Below are 14,751 nucleotides of genomic sequence, written 5' to 3' on the forward strand. Positions count from 1 at the left end.
TTCACCAAAAATCAGGAAAACACATTGTCCTGAATACCACATTCTAACCACCGTTTGTAAGAGTCTTTCCCTTTGTATAATGGCAGTATATGCGGGTATTGCACTTTTCTAGGGGACGAGTAGCCTGTAAAACTAAATGTAAAGGTTAATCCCCTCCTCCGTAACCATAAATATGCACTCCACCCCTCGATCCTCGGTTCTTTCAACAACACGGGTTGTTGTCTGGGGGTAGCCTTCCTCCGAGTGCTCATCAGATGTGAGCAGAGAGAGGTCCGGCCTGCCACGCGCTACGGAGGCAATCTCCATCGCAATCTTTATGCGGCATGCAGTGGGAGCATGCGTACAGCGGTGGAACGCATGCCTGGGTGACGCTGTGTTCCACTGAAGATCCGATCACACTACGTAAACGCAGGAGATCCAGATCCTCCTCTAGGTCAGAATTCTCAGGGGAATGCTCACAATCTTCGGTTACCTTTTCATTTAGTGACAATTCTGAAGAAGAAGCAGGGTCTCAGGAACTAAGGAAGTTCATTAAAGAGGTGACAGAGGCATTTTTAAAACAAATATTTTAATTGTAATGCATCAAAATAGGAAAAATGTCAAGCCACTGTATGCCTTTGTGAATTGAGGTGCATACTGCTCCTTTGTCCGCAAATTGTGGGTTCACAGCAATAGCTTCCAAACGCGAATGCCGCACCTTGAATCGACTCCAGACATTTTACCTGCCTAATTGATGAAGAAATAACTAAGGAATAGCCCACACCTGTACATGAAACAGCTTTTGAGTCAATTGTCCAATTACTTTTGGTCCCTTGACTAAGATGGGGCTATATACTGGAATTCTTAAACCCTTTCTTCAACCTGGATGTAAATACCCTCAAATTAAAGCTGAGAGACTGAATTTATTTTGCTAAACAGCCAGAATTACAAAACTTGTGTCAGTGTCCACATATTTCCAGACCTAACTATGTGTTGATGCACTATAAACGCAAGTACAATTTATCCATAAAAGGAATCTGTTTCCATGACCTTTCTCGACAGTCCTGTTATATGCTAAATAATTTAACAGAAACAGAGCTACATAGATGTTTGTCAGGCTTTAAGGAGGAGTTGCGTTTTTTCACTCTTTTCCACAGTATATTATGTTAGCCATGGTATTGTGATCTACTTGAAGCCCATTTATGTAACTCAAACATTTAACTGAATCTTTAAAGCTGATATGTTTCATTGTGTGAACATCATTCCTTCGGAAGAGGTCTCTACATTTTTTGTGTTGACCCAATAAAAAGGTATCAACTTCAACTAAAGATTCCACTTTCTCTTGGGCTAATATAGCAATATAAATTTTTCTTACTAAAAAGGTTTTTTGAAATATGTAGGTTCATTTGGAGCACACTACAGATTAGCGTTTAGTTGCTTGTGATCTTGGAAATGCTATATTAAGAAGTTTTTAGGTTTTAGAAACTAAACCTAAACAACCATGGCTGTTCTTCTTGCACCCTCTAGTGGACATAATTTGAAACGGTCAAAATACATCCAATAGAATCAAGATACAGATGGTTATTCAGATATACTGTAAGTTGTGAAACTCTTATTTAAATGTAATGCTTTACAGGCATTTTTTTGCTTAATTAATTTTATTTGATATAAAGCATGAAATCCTGAGGAATAATCAATGAACAATTATTGCATGCATTATGTCCCCAGAGCTATGTAAAGGTGTGCATACCCTGCAGGTATATATGCTGCCCTTTGACTACTCTTCTATGGTATAGATCATAAAATTTTGATGTATAACGGGTATGTTAAATTAACACTCAGAGTTTACTTTATTCACTAAAGAGTGAGTGAGCAGTAGAGTTTGCAAGGTAATTTCCTTTTGAACTCACAGACATCACTATACATTTTGAAGGTCCACTCACAGACAGCTTCTGATCCAAGGTGTTTCACAGAACACTCTGCCTCCAGAAATGACTAATGCCTCCCATTTAACAGCCTTTTGTGTGCTGTCTGGGGGAGGTTTTCCAGAGCCTGGCTTAGCTGGGTCTGGCTGGGAGTCAGTCTGGGCCAGCATGGTACAGTTAGAGAGGGCTCCAGCTGGGAGCTAGGTGTTTCTTTTATGATTTTGTTTTGGGGTGTTTTGTTACAAGCTGGTGTTCCTGACTAAGTGCCCTAGAGGACTCCTAAATGTGACATGTATGGCCCTCATGCTGCAGGGTTTGTCACAATATATATATATATATATATATATATATATATATATCAAAGTGTGGTGTGAGTAACCCAAATGTTTAGATAAATAAATAGTGAATAATTTTCCCCCAACGTGCAACAGCCCTACTTATGCACTCTTCACTGGTATACACGAAGGAGCGCTCATACAAAGGGAAAGAAAAAAACAATAATATTGTAGAATGTCCAATGAAAATTTTATGCAATGAATAGTGGTGCACTCACAAAAGAAACTGTGCAAGTAAGATGAGCTATCTTACACAATTTCTTTTGTGAGTGCACTACTATTCATTACACTATTATTTTTATTAAATATGCTTTATACAGGACCATCCAATCTATTGTTGGAGCAGAATGTCACTGGGGTTTGCCCTTCATAATGTAAAATTAAGCCACTTCATCAAAGAAGTTGTACACTCCAGATGCAACACAGTGAGTTGTATGCACCGGCCACCTTGCTAGTTAGTATACAAGGTGCTGGAAACATTCCTCTGAGATTTTGGTCCATATGGACATGATGGCATCACACAGTTGCTGCATATTTGTCAGCTGCACATCCATGATGCAAATCTACCTTTCCACCAAATCCCAAAGGAGCTGTATTGGATTGAGTTCTGGTAATTGTGGAGGCCATTGGAGTACAGTGAACTTATTGTCATGTTCAAGAAACCAGTTGGAGATGATGTGAGCTTTGTGACATGGTCCATTATCCTGCTGGAAGTAGCCATTATTGTTACACTGTGGTCATTAAGGGATGGACATGGTCAGCAACAATACTCAGGTAAGCTGTCGCATTTAAACTATGCTCAGTTGGTACTAAGGGGCCCAAAATGTGCCAAGAAAATGTCCCCCATACCATTACACCACCACCATCCTGAACTGTTGGTACATTGTCTTATTTTGGGGAGCCTGTGCAAATTGTAGCCTCAGTTTCCTGTTCTTAGCTGACAGGAGTGGCACCCGGTGTGGTCTTCTGCTGCTGTAGCCCATCTGCTTCAAGGTTCGATGTGTTGTGCATTCAGAGATGGTATTCTCCATACCTTGGTTGTAACGAGTGGTTATTTGCGTTACTGTTGCCTTTCTGTCACCTCGAACCCGTCTGCCCATTCTCCTTTCACCCCTGACATCAACAAGGCATTTTTGTCCATGCAACTGCTGCTCAATGGATATTTTCTCTTTTTCAGGCCATTCTCTGTAAACCCTAGAGATGATTGTGAGTGAAAATCCCAGTAGATCATCAGTTTCTGAAATACCCAGACCAGCCCGTCTGGCACCAACAACCATGCCACATTAAAAGTTGCTTAAATCCCCTTTCTTCCCCATTTTGATGCTCTGTTTGAACTTCAGCAAGTTGTCTTGACCATGTCTACATGCCTAAATGCATTGAGTTGCTGCAATGTGATTGGCTGATTAGCTATTTGTGTTAACAAGCAATTGAACAGGTGTACCTAATAAAGTGGCGTGTGAGTGTGTATATATACATAAATGAATAGGATAATGTAATGTTTGTAGTTCATCTGTGTTCTCGTTTGGGAAAATAATCTATTTTATCTATCCGGTACAGAAATGTATAAATGATCTAGCATTAACCAAAAGTTTCTGGTTCAAAACATCAAAGACAAAGCATTATGGTTTCAACTAATTGGATAAGCTGTGTGCACAGTAGTGCAGTGAAGACTGTTTTAACACTTTAATTAGGATTTCTAGGAACTTAATAGGAAACATGTAGCGTGTTGTACATTTAACTGTCAGAGTGACAAAAGGGGATGTTATGCAATCATGTTATAGAGGTTTCATATATTTTCTACAGAATGCATGCCAGTCAAAAACATAAGGTATTCTGAATTGGCTATATAGCTAAATCATGGGATGCTTTTTAGAGGTGAGCAGTGTGTTTGTATATCTGGATGATATAAGGATGTTTTACACTTTATGACCAAAAATATGCAGACACAACTACCGTATATTCCAGCGTATAAGACGACTTGGCGTATAAGACGACCCCCGACCCCCGCAGTTAAAATATAGAGTTTGGGCTATACTCGCCGTATAAGACTACCCCTCTACCCAGTATACAACAACCAGCCAATCACGGCAAGCGCTGTACCTTGTTGTTGTTGTATACAAAGCCTGCTTGGATTGGGTGGGTCAGCTCTCCCTAACATACGTACACACCAGCTTACAAACACACATATACACATACACTGCCCTTACACACACCTGTCCATACACATACACTGCCCATACACAGACATATACATACATACACTGCCCTTACACACACATACACACAGACACACACAGATATATATATATATATATATATATATATATATATATATATATATACACACACACTAACATACGCCTGTCCATACATACACATTTATACACTGCCCTCACCACACACCCCTGCCTTAACACACACACACACACACACATATATATATATATAAACACACACACACACGGTATATATATAAACACACATCAGCTTACAAACACACACCTGACCATACACATACACTGACCATCTCACACCAACATATAGACACACTTACACCCCATCTCTTACCTTTCTCATCTTCTATCTTCCATCCAGTTGTGGGAGCGTGAGGTCTGTCATTTCAGACCTTTGCTTTACTGCTCCCTCATCACTACGAGCGGCGGGACATGACGGCATCCCCGCGCTTGGCATCAATAGCCGGCGCGTAGTGATTAGGGAGCACGGAAGCCGAGGTCTGAAGTGCCAGACCTCGAGCTCCCTGTTGGGCTAGTTAGAGGGAGGTCGTGATCTCCCCAACCAGCCCTACTCATCTTGCACCTACCTCGGCGCGGCCCTGAAGACCGGCCCAGGGGAGGCGGCTTCTTCGCTCGCCCCTCCCCTAGAGATACGTGATTCTCCAGTCCGGCTTGGTAAGTACGGTAAGTATACCCGGCGTATAAGATGACCCCCGACTTTTGAGAAGATTTTCTCGGGTTAAAAAGTCGTTTTATATGCCGGAATATACGCCGGAATCAAGCACGTAGGCAGCCATCTCCACAGACAAACATTGGTAATAGGATGGGTCATACTGAAGAGCTCAGTGACTTGTCCAATTTCCGCCCAGCTAGATCTGCTTAGACCACTGAAAGTGCTATAATTGTGAAGTGGAAGCATCTAGGAGAAACAACAGTTCAACAGTGGACTCTGCAGCTGTAAAATAATGTCCTCTGGAGTGATGAATCACGCTTCATTATCCGAAAGCCGGATGGACGAATCTGGAATGCATAGTGCCTACTGAAACCCTTAGTTCCAGTGAAGGTTGATGTTAATGCTTCCACACATGTACAGTGTCTCACAAAAGTAAGTACACCCTTGACATTTTTGTAAATATTTTATTATATCTTTTCATGTGGCAACACTGAAGACAATATAAAGTAGCGAGTATACAGCCTGTATACCAGTGTAAATGTGCTGTCCCCTCAAAATAACTCAACACACAGCCATTAATGTCTAACACATGGCAACAAAAGTGTTCTTCTCTCCACTCTCCAATAATTTTGCAAATTATCAAAACACAACCAAGTCAAGATGCCTCAGTGGACCATCTCTGCCATGATTAAAATCATCTTGTCAGATAATGTCTATTGGGAGTTAATAACACGGTTCATTTTTAAGCTTTTGTCACATTATTCCCTTTTGTGTATCAAGTCTGACAGAATGTCTTAAATAAATAAAATTCCAAACGTTCTGCAAATGCAGCCATTTGGTTCATAGAGACGAAAAAGGAATTTATGACTATGTGATGAAATTGTTGAAGCTCTGTTGCTGACCTATTTGGTCAATGATGGACCTGAAAAGTTTTTCTGTACCTTGGTCTACCAACTCTCTCCATAATATTTATGTTTTATTTTATAGCTCAAGAAAGCTAAGGACACCATAATATGGTTTCACTTCTGGTAAAATTTACTTTTTTATGGCTTGATTATGATGATGGTTGTGAGTAATGGGAAGGAATGTTGTACGCTTCCCTGAACAGGTGGGTTTTCAGAGAGGTTTTAAAAGTTGCGTATGAGGCAGAAAGTCTGATGGAACGGGGAGGGAATTCCACTGGAGGGGTGCAACGCGGGTGAAACCTTGAATACGGGAATGGGAAGAGGTAACAACAGTAGAAGATAGCCGCAGGTCGTGAGAGGAGTGAAGGGGGAGGGTAGGGGTGTATTTAGATAGGAGGATAGAGATGTAAGGGGGTGCAGAGTTGTTGAGGGCTCTATAGGCCAGGCTCAGAAGTTTAAATTTGATTCTGAAGGGTATGGGGACCCAATGAAGTGATTGGCATAGTGCAGCAGCGGATGAGCAATGGCAGCAGAGAAAAATTAATCTAGATGCAGTGATGAGAATGGATTGAAGTAGGGAGTTGCAATAATCCAGGTGAGATATCACAAGGGAGTGGATTAGTAATTTGGTGGTTTCTTGTGTGAGGAAAGGGCGGATTTGGGAGATGTTTTTCAGGTGGAGGCAGCAGGATTTGGTGAGGGACTGGATGTGAGGGATGAAGGAGAGAGCAGAGTCAAGGCAGCGAACCTGGTCTGTTGGTTGGATAGTAGAGTTGTCAACAGTAATATAGATATCAGGGATTACCATGAGTTTCATCTTAGAAATGTTGAGCTTTACGTAACGGGACGCCATCCATGATGCAATTCCTGATAGACCGTAAGTGAAGCAAGTTTGAAGAGAGGGGGGAAGGTCAGGAGCAGAAATATAGATTAGGGTGTCATCTGCATATAGGTAATACTGGAAACCAAAGGAAGAAATAATTTGTCCGAGGGAAGAAGTGTAGATGGAGAATAGCAGAGGCTCAAGAACTGTGCCTTGAGGAACACCAATAGATAGCGGTAGGGGAGAGGAGCAAATTTCAGTGAATGAGACACTAAAAGTACGGTCAGAAAGGTATGATTTCAGCCATGAAAGAGCCGTGTCACGGATGCCATGAGCATGGAGGGTTTGTAGGAGGAGGGGTGGTCGACTGTGTCAAAGGCTGCTGAGAGGTCCAAGAGAATAGCCAGTGAGAACTGGCTTTTTGTTTTAGATGCGAGGAGGTCATTAATAATTTTAGTGAGTGCAGTCTCTATTGAATGCTGTGGATGGAAACCAGATTGTAGAGGGTCAAGTAGAGAGTTTGAAGAGAGAAAGTTTGTTAGTTGATTGTAAGTTAATCGTTCCAGCAGTTTGGAATCTAGCGGGAGAAGTGAAACTGGACGGTAGTTTGATGGGGATGTGGGATCAAGGGAAGGTTTCTTTAGGATGGGGGAGATGATGGCATGTTTGAATGAGGATGGGAATACATCAGAGGAAAATGAGAGATTAAAGATGTTGATTAGGGTTGGGGTAAGGACGCTAGGGGGGGTAGAAGATGTGAAGGTGCAAGGTCAAGGGGACAGGTGGTGAGGTGGGAGGACAACAGGACCTAGGAAACCTCAAAGGGTGTAACTGGGCTGAAGCAGGTGAGGATGGATTGAGGTGAGGAGGGAGGTTGAGGTACCATATGATTGACACTATGGGAGAGGATGTTGTCCCTGATGGTGTCAGTTTTGTTTTTGGCAAGCTCTTGGGCAATGAAGTTGGAGGGCAAGGGAGGTGCTGTGGGCCTGAGAAGGGTGTAAAAAGTGGAGAATATACGTTAAGGGTTATGGGAAAGAGAGGTGATTAATGAAATGAAATGAAATATGTTTGTTTAGAGAGATGGAGGGCCAATGTATAGGAACGGAGCATGAATTCCAGCTTTCTTGGCACACTTTGGGCCCCTTAGTACCAATTCAGCATTGTTTAAACGTGACAGCCTACCTGAGTATTGGTGCTGACCATGTCCATCCCTTTATGACCACAGTGTACCCATCATCTGATGGCTGCTTTCTGCAGGATAATGCACCATGTCACAAAACTTGCATCATCCCAAACTGGTTCCTTGAGCATGACAATGAATTCACTGAACTCTAATGGCCTCCACAGTCATCAGATCTCAATCCAATAGAGCACCTTTGGCATGAGCTGGAACGGGAGATTCCCATCATGGATGTGAAGCAACATATCTGCAGCAACTGCATGATGCCATCATGTCCATATGGGCCAAAATCTCTGAGGAATGTTTCCAGCACCTTGTACAAAGTATGCCATGAAGAATGAAGGCAGTGGCCAGTGACTGTTGTAGTAAGGTACCTATTAGGACACTGCTAGAGTAGCAGGGACAGGAGGAGTATCAATATGTTTCCAGGCTTTTATTGCACCAAATCAATTGAACAAACACACAAAGAAAAACCTACTCCTATTTAGGATGCTTACTAAACAGTAGTTTTCCCTGACTAACAAAGAACTGGCAAGCTAAGCTGGTTTCCAGTATAATATAAAACAGAATATACGTCAAACGGATTCCCAAAAGTCCTCTCTCCTACCAGCCCTCCTTGTAGCACACTGGAACTCAGGTACACCTCCTGTTCCTTCCAAGATGTAGACAAATTTGCAGTGGGCTGCTCTCGGTCAGAGAGAGAGGCTGTTTCCTCCACCCTGCGTTTATCTCACAGTGCATAGTTAAACCGGGGGCACCTTTGTTAATAGGACCAGCAGTTAACCCATTAGTCACTGGGATAAACTTCTTTACAATCTCCTGCTTACATAGACGCCATCTTTCACCCTGTCACAATGTATATGTGTATATATATATATGTGTGTGTGTGTGTGTGTTTATCCCATAACTTCCATAGAGTTCTAAGGAAGACCGTAACCATAGTGATCTCTGGTGAGAGTCATAATTCCTTTACCAGACAAAAGCAGGAAACACTATACTAGCCTATACTATATAACATTTAAACTGTTATACTGTATGCATATTTTAATAATAATATCTCTAGCCAACCTATGGCCCTATCTGCAGAGACACTATTGCTATGTTTAGGGCTGCATCATAGAACCCTTAGCTCCAGCCTTTGGGCTTTGGAGAACAAAGAATGTGTTACGAAAAATTATTATATATTCAGTTGTCTCCAAATGAAAATGCTATGTTCAAATTTGTAGCAACCCAAATAAACAACAATGAGCACTAGGATAATTAAAAAGAATAGCAATGAAGACCACAGCAGGGGCTTTCAACTGAAATTAGAGCTGAAACTGTGAGAATTATGTCTTTTGCAGCCTGCCAACAGAAAGCTATATTCTAATTGCTGGTGTAGATAACAGTTTAAATGTCTCTGTAAAAAGGAGCAGACATACCTTTATCTTATTAAGATGGCTGAAAAGCATGTGTTTCTGCTAGTGAGGAGATTAATTCATGTTGCTAATTCCAAGATAGCAGAAACACATTAACTAGCTCATTGACCACATATGTATTGATGCAAATGCAAGCTACAAGTGTAGTACAAGATTTCTTTTCAGGTACGTTCCTAATAATATATATATTTATATTATATAATAATATAATATACAACATTGTGTTTTCCACATACAAAATGGTGGACGCTAACCATTGGCAACCATCCTCCGTCCCCCAATCCACTCTTTGCACACTTGGAGACTCTCAGAGATAAACAAAAAATAAAAAACAGAGAAAGTAGGAGGTTGTCTAAACAAATAAGGATTGCTAGCTCTTTAGGACAGATTGGGGATATTAACAGTATGCGATATACAGTAGGATTCCAGAGGACGGTAGCACCTGCGTCAGTGACTCTCCTGTTAAAATATGAGATGTTCTGGCAGTTTTCAATAAATTCACTTTGCAGCTGAAGACTGCCGATTCAAATCGTGTCAGAAGATGGTGCTATTATCATGGCCATATAATGCCAGTGAAACAGAAAATGTAGCCTACAGGTATTAATTATTGTTTTCATGCTCGTTGCATCAGGCTGCTGGAGGACCATCCAGTGCTGGGAAGCAGAAATGTGACACTATTCATGGCTGTTAATGCATATTTCACTGAGCAATCCAATTCTAATGCATATACTAAGTCTACTAAATAGCAGCTTCAGGTTATTTCATGTAGAGTTGAAATATATTCAGCTAATGGCCTTTCTTCCTAAGTCTGCCATAAGCATGGTCACGTAACACTTGTGTATACCTATCCTTTTCCCCCCAGAAATATAGATTATCAGGTTTGCTGTTAGAGGCATAAATCCTCAGGCAGCTGAGCAGATGTGCACTGTAACTCCGACAATCCTCAGCCTGCCAAGACACATGGTATTCATAATGTTGCATTGGCTAGAAGGGCAATGATAGTGCTGCCCAAATGTATTTATTTTGAGCGAAACCCTGCAAAACCCCACAAATGTCCGGATCAGTGAATCCACTCCTACATCTTGGTCTTCCCAGGAATGGTCAGGTCATTTGCAGGTCATTCTGTAAAGCTCCAGTTCCCACTGTAATTCCTGCTAAGGTAAAAGAGTGTATTTTAACCTTTTAGTGTCAGTGACATGTATAACACCTGGTTGAAAAGTCGATCCAGAATGCCAACCATGTATGTCATATGTGGTGGCACTGTAGGTTTCTTTGAGTGATATAAAAAAGAAAATATTTTATCCCATGCATCCCACTAATAAGCATGTTAAGGAAGAACCCTGGTTTATCACATGCTCCCAGCTTGACCTTCGATTGCACTCATTTAAGCAAGCAGGGCTCAGAAGAAGACAGATATATGTTAGCATTGATCTTTTTAGCCCATTAATAGCTGCTGGGCCTAGAGTGACATATCAGCCATTTTTTGTTCTAGTATGTGGTGATGGGTAACTAACTGATTCTTTCCTATGAGGTTATACATCGAATATACTACAGGTTAGCACATGTGTTGGTAACCTATGAAAAAATGGCCAACATCCTCACCCTAACCGGACCTATGGGGCTAGGTGAAGTTGTACCCCTGTCTCCCATGCCTCTGAGAAGCCCACCCTGTTGAGAAACATTCAGTTTCTAATATACGTCTAATAATATATGTAGATGTAATTCTTTCTTCCCACCTTAAAGTGTTGGTTTGGTCACACTTGTTTAAAAAAAAAAAAAAAAAAAAAAAAAAAAGATTCTACTTTTTTAGGAAAAACATTTGTTGTATATTCAAATCTATGCGTATGATTCATTTTAGCTAGTTGTCTACAAAAAAAAAACCCATAATGGTGAACAAAAAATCTCAGTTCGGTTGTAGCTGGATCATTAGGTATGAATCCTTTAGAGACTGAGATCACCCAACAGCGATAACATTTTGGTGGCTAAAGTAACTTTGACCAGTGACACATAATGTGAGTAATAGATTTTTATAGTACTTGTTGAGCAGAGAATAGACTTACAATCTGAACTATAATTTGTGTTTTAATTACTTCAACTTCATCCTGTAGGATGTATATAATAAATATTTATATACACACAATATATTTTGATTTGACCTATAGTTTGTCCCATATAAAAGAAATGTTTAATCAGCCTATTGATCAAATGTCTATATTTTCTCCCTCCGAGCATGGAAAATACAGATCAATTAGGTGAATAGATTTTATTCACCCCTTTCATGCCATTCAGTGGCACGTGTCAAGTATGTGAGTATTGATACCCTGTCACTATGATGTGGTTTCTATAGCGATGACGCATCTCTCGTCCTCCATTTCTAGCTACTGGACCCCGTCAGTGGGGGGTTGCCATGACGACTCTCACTTCATGTAAATAATTTCTTAGGTTTATTTGAAGAGTATCTTAACAGGACAGCTGTGGGGATTTTGTATGTTATGCTTTAACCCCTTAACTTGCAGTATTTCCAGCTGCAAAGCCTCTGGACGTAAGAGTTGTATCTGTAATCTATTGCTCATCACTTTTAGCCTTAAATACTTTTTTTTCTAGCTATAAGCTATACATTCTTATTTGATTTTGATTATTTTAACCCTTTAAGAGACTGGGCAAAAAGTATTGGGAATATAATGTATATTATGCTGCCAAAATGAGGGTAGTTTGGATTTTATTTTGAGTATTATTATGACAAAGTAAATATGATATATTATGATCAATTAGCAGTAATAATTTACCAAGACTACATGTTGACAGTTGCAGGCACCCATATTTCCAATGATGCTCCCCTTAGAAACTTGTAATACAGATAAGCCAGTATGTGGGGTTGCCTATGGATTAGGGTCCTTTTTCTCTTTACATTGCACATTCTTTTTTAAAAATCAGAGTGAAAACATGCTGGTTGTCATAAATACTGCAAAATGGACAGAGAAAGCACATTTTAGAAACATCAGGGGTCTCTAAAAAGAAGTCAACCGCGGAAACAGAGTGAAAAAGGTTCCTACTGAAAATAGAGAAATACAAGCACATCCTGGCAACCTTTACTTTAGGTATAAACTCATATTGTGCACTTTGCCCCCAGACTTACTTCAATTTCTATCAATTTCAGCTGTCTAGCCCTAACGGGACAATGTTCCAGAATTGCACATATGTGGCTTAAATCTATTGAATTCTTTTGGAAAGTCTGCCTAACGTGCGACCTATAGTGTAATTACCACTAGATATGTGTGGTTACATTAAATTTTTTTTCAAATAAGTCCAAACTGATTTATATGTATGTACGTCTGATTCAAGTCCATACTTTTATTGCTGTCATGTCTGTGTTTGGTAACTACATATAGTCATAATAGTCCGTAAAATAGTCAAATAGGGTTTATGATCTAGTTTATAGTAAGAATCAGGTGAAGGGACCTCCAGTCTTTTTGTTCGATGTCTTTATAATTGGTGTTCCAGGTGTCAAGGGAACCTCGGTGTTAATGATCGTGGTACATATCTGTGTTCCATAATAATGATCTTCCTTCTCATCAGCTTTTTTTAATTAGGTGCAGTGAAAATCCTTAAATCTCCATAATAAGCATAAACAAACTTTGCATTTCTTGACAGTGTTCTGTTGCAACTAACTATAGTAACACATTGTTCTATCAAGCTTCCACTTTTGCTTACAATAAAAGCCTGATATGTTACAGTCCTTCTTGAGACATTGCTCATCTTTTGGTTCTTTATTGATTACATTCAAGATCCTTTGGGTTTTAGCTAACAATGTTTTATTAACCATAGTGATCTAATTTATTTTGTACTTTTCTGGCCATTTTAACTAAGTGTACGCTACTTGAACATTATCAGTAGTGCAATTGATCATTGTTCAGATGTACACACTAGAGCCCTGCGCGGGACTACTTTTTTAATCCCGCTCCCGCGGATTTTAATCCCGCTCCCGCAATGTGGGTGTTCCGCTCCCGCCACATTTGTGGCCAATCCCGCCCGCTCCCGCCACATTTGTGGCCAATCATGCCCACCTCCTTACCTGATTTCCCGCGCAGTCCCGCGCGGCTAACCTCGAGTTGTTCCCTCACGGCGTCTCTTCTCTTGCTCCGCCCAGGAACAAGGCGGAGTCACAGGAAGTGACGTCACATCACGTGACTCCGTTTTGTTCCTGGGCGGAGCAAGCTAGGAGACACTGTAAGGGAGCAGCAAGAAGGCAGCCTTGCGGGACTGCGCGGGGTTACCGGGACCCGCAGGTACAGTGCCTGACCGCCCGCTCCCACCCGCAGCCCCAGCAAGACCGCCCGCGCCCGCAAGTTTTTTGGCGGGTCCCGTGGGACCCGCCTCCCAGTGCAGTCCTCTAGTACACACTATAACTCTAACACAAACTTTCTCAAATGTTGACACAAACACACCTTCACTCACTCAGACTCTTACCTTGCACAGAACATGACCCCAATGACTGTCTCAGTTACAAGTGTGTGGTGTACCTGCCTTAATGTGCATATGCCACTGATACTGTGTTTGGCCGAACACATCTCCTGCACGGAAAATAGATGTGGGATAGACAAAGAGGCAACCACATATGGGTGAATTCTGCAAGGAAAATCATGTAACTTTAAAGGGTCCTCTCAGTTATCATATGCATTAAAGTGCATATGGTGGCTGGACTGTTCCTTTAATTGACATAGAGAATGGATATACAAATCCAATCTGTCAGAATGCATAGTACATCATTTTAAATGCCCTCTAGACAAATGATAAAATACAATTTAAATGAATGTTCTTAGCAAGAAAATAAGGAAGGGCTCTGAAATCACCTAATATTAAAAAAGTTACAATTTAATACACACCTACACATTATCAAATAATAATGATGAGTATGTTATTTTTATATAATATACCAGAAACCTATGCAAACATACTAAATATGGATATACTGGATGCTTTTATGCCTTGACAAGCCTTAATGTCAATGGCTACTACATTCATGTTTAGGGATAGTTTAAAATATTTCTATGCCACTTCACAGAAATACTTTGTGTTAAAATATGAGGAATGTTTATTTAAAGCAACTAACACTCAATAGATGCACAGATTACATATTCTGCCTGTATGTCCCCTGAATTATAAACAGTCGTATCATTTATGTTATACGGCTGACATGTTTCATACCAGTAAATACAAGCAGAAACACATTTCTACTTATAAAAACTATACTAGAAGTATGCAAATGTAATTGAACC

The sequence above is a fragment of the Spea bombifrons genome, chromosome 11 (genome assembly GCF_027358695.1).
Source record: "Spea bombifrons isolate aSpeBom1 chromosome 11, aSpeBom1.2.pri, whole genome shotgun sequence".
Classification (NCBI taxonomy): Eukaryota; Metazoa; Chordata; class Amphibia; order Anura; family Pelobatidae; genus Spea; species Spea bombifrons.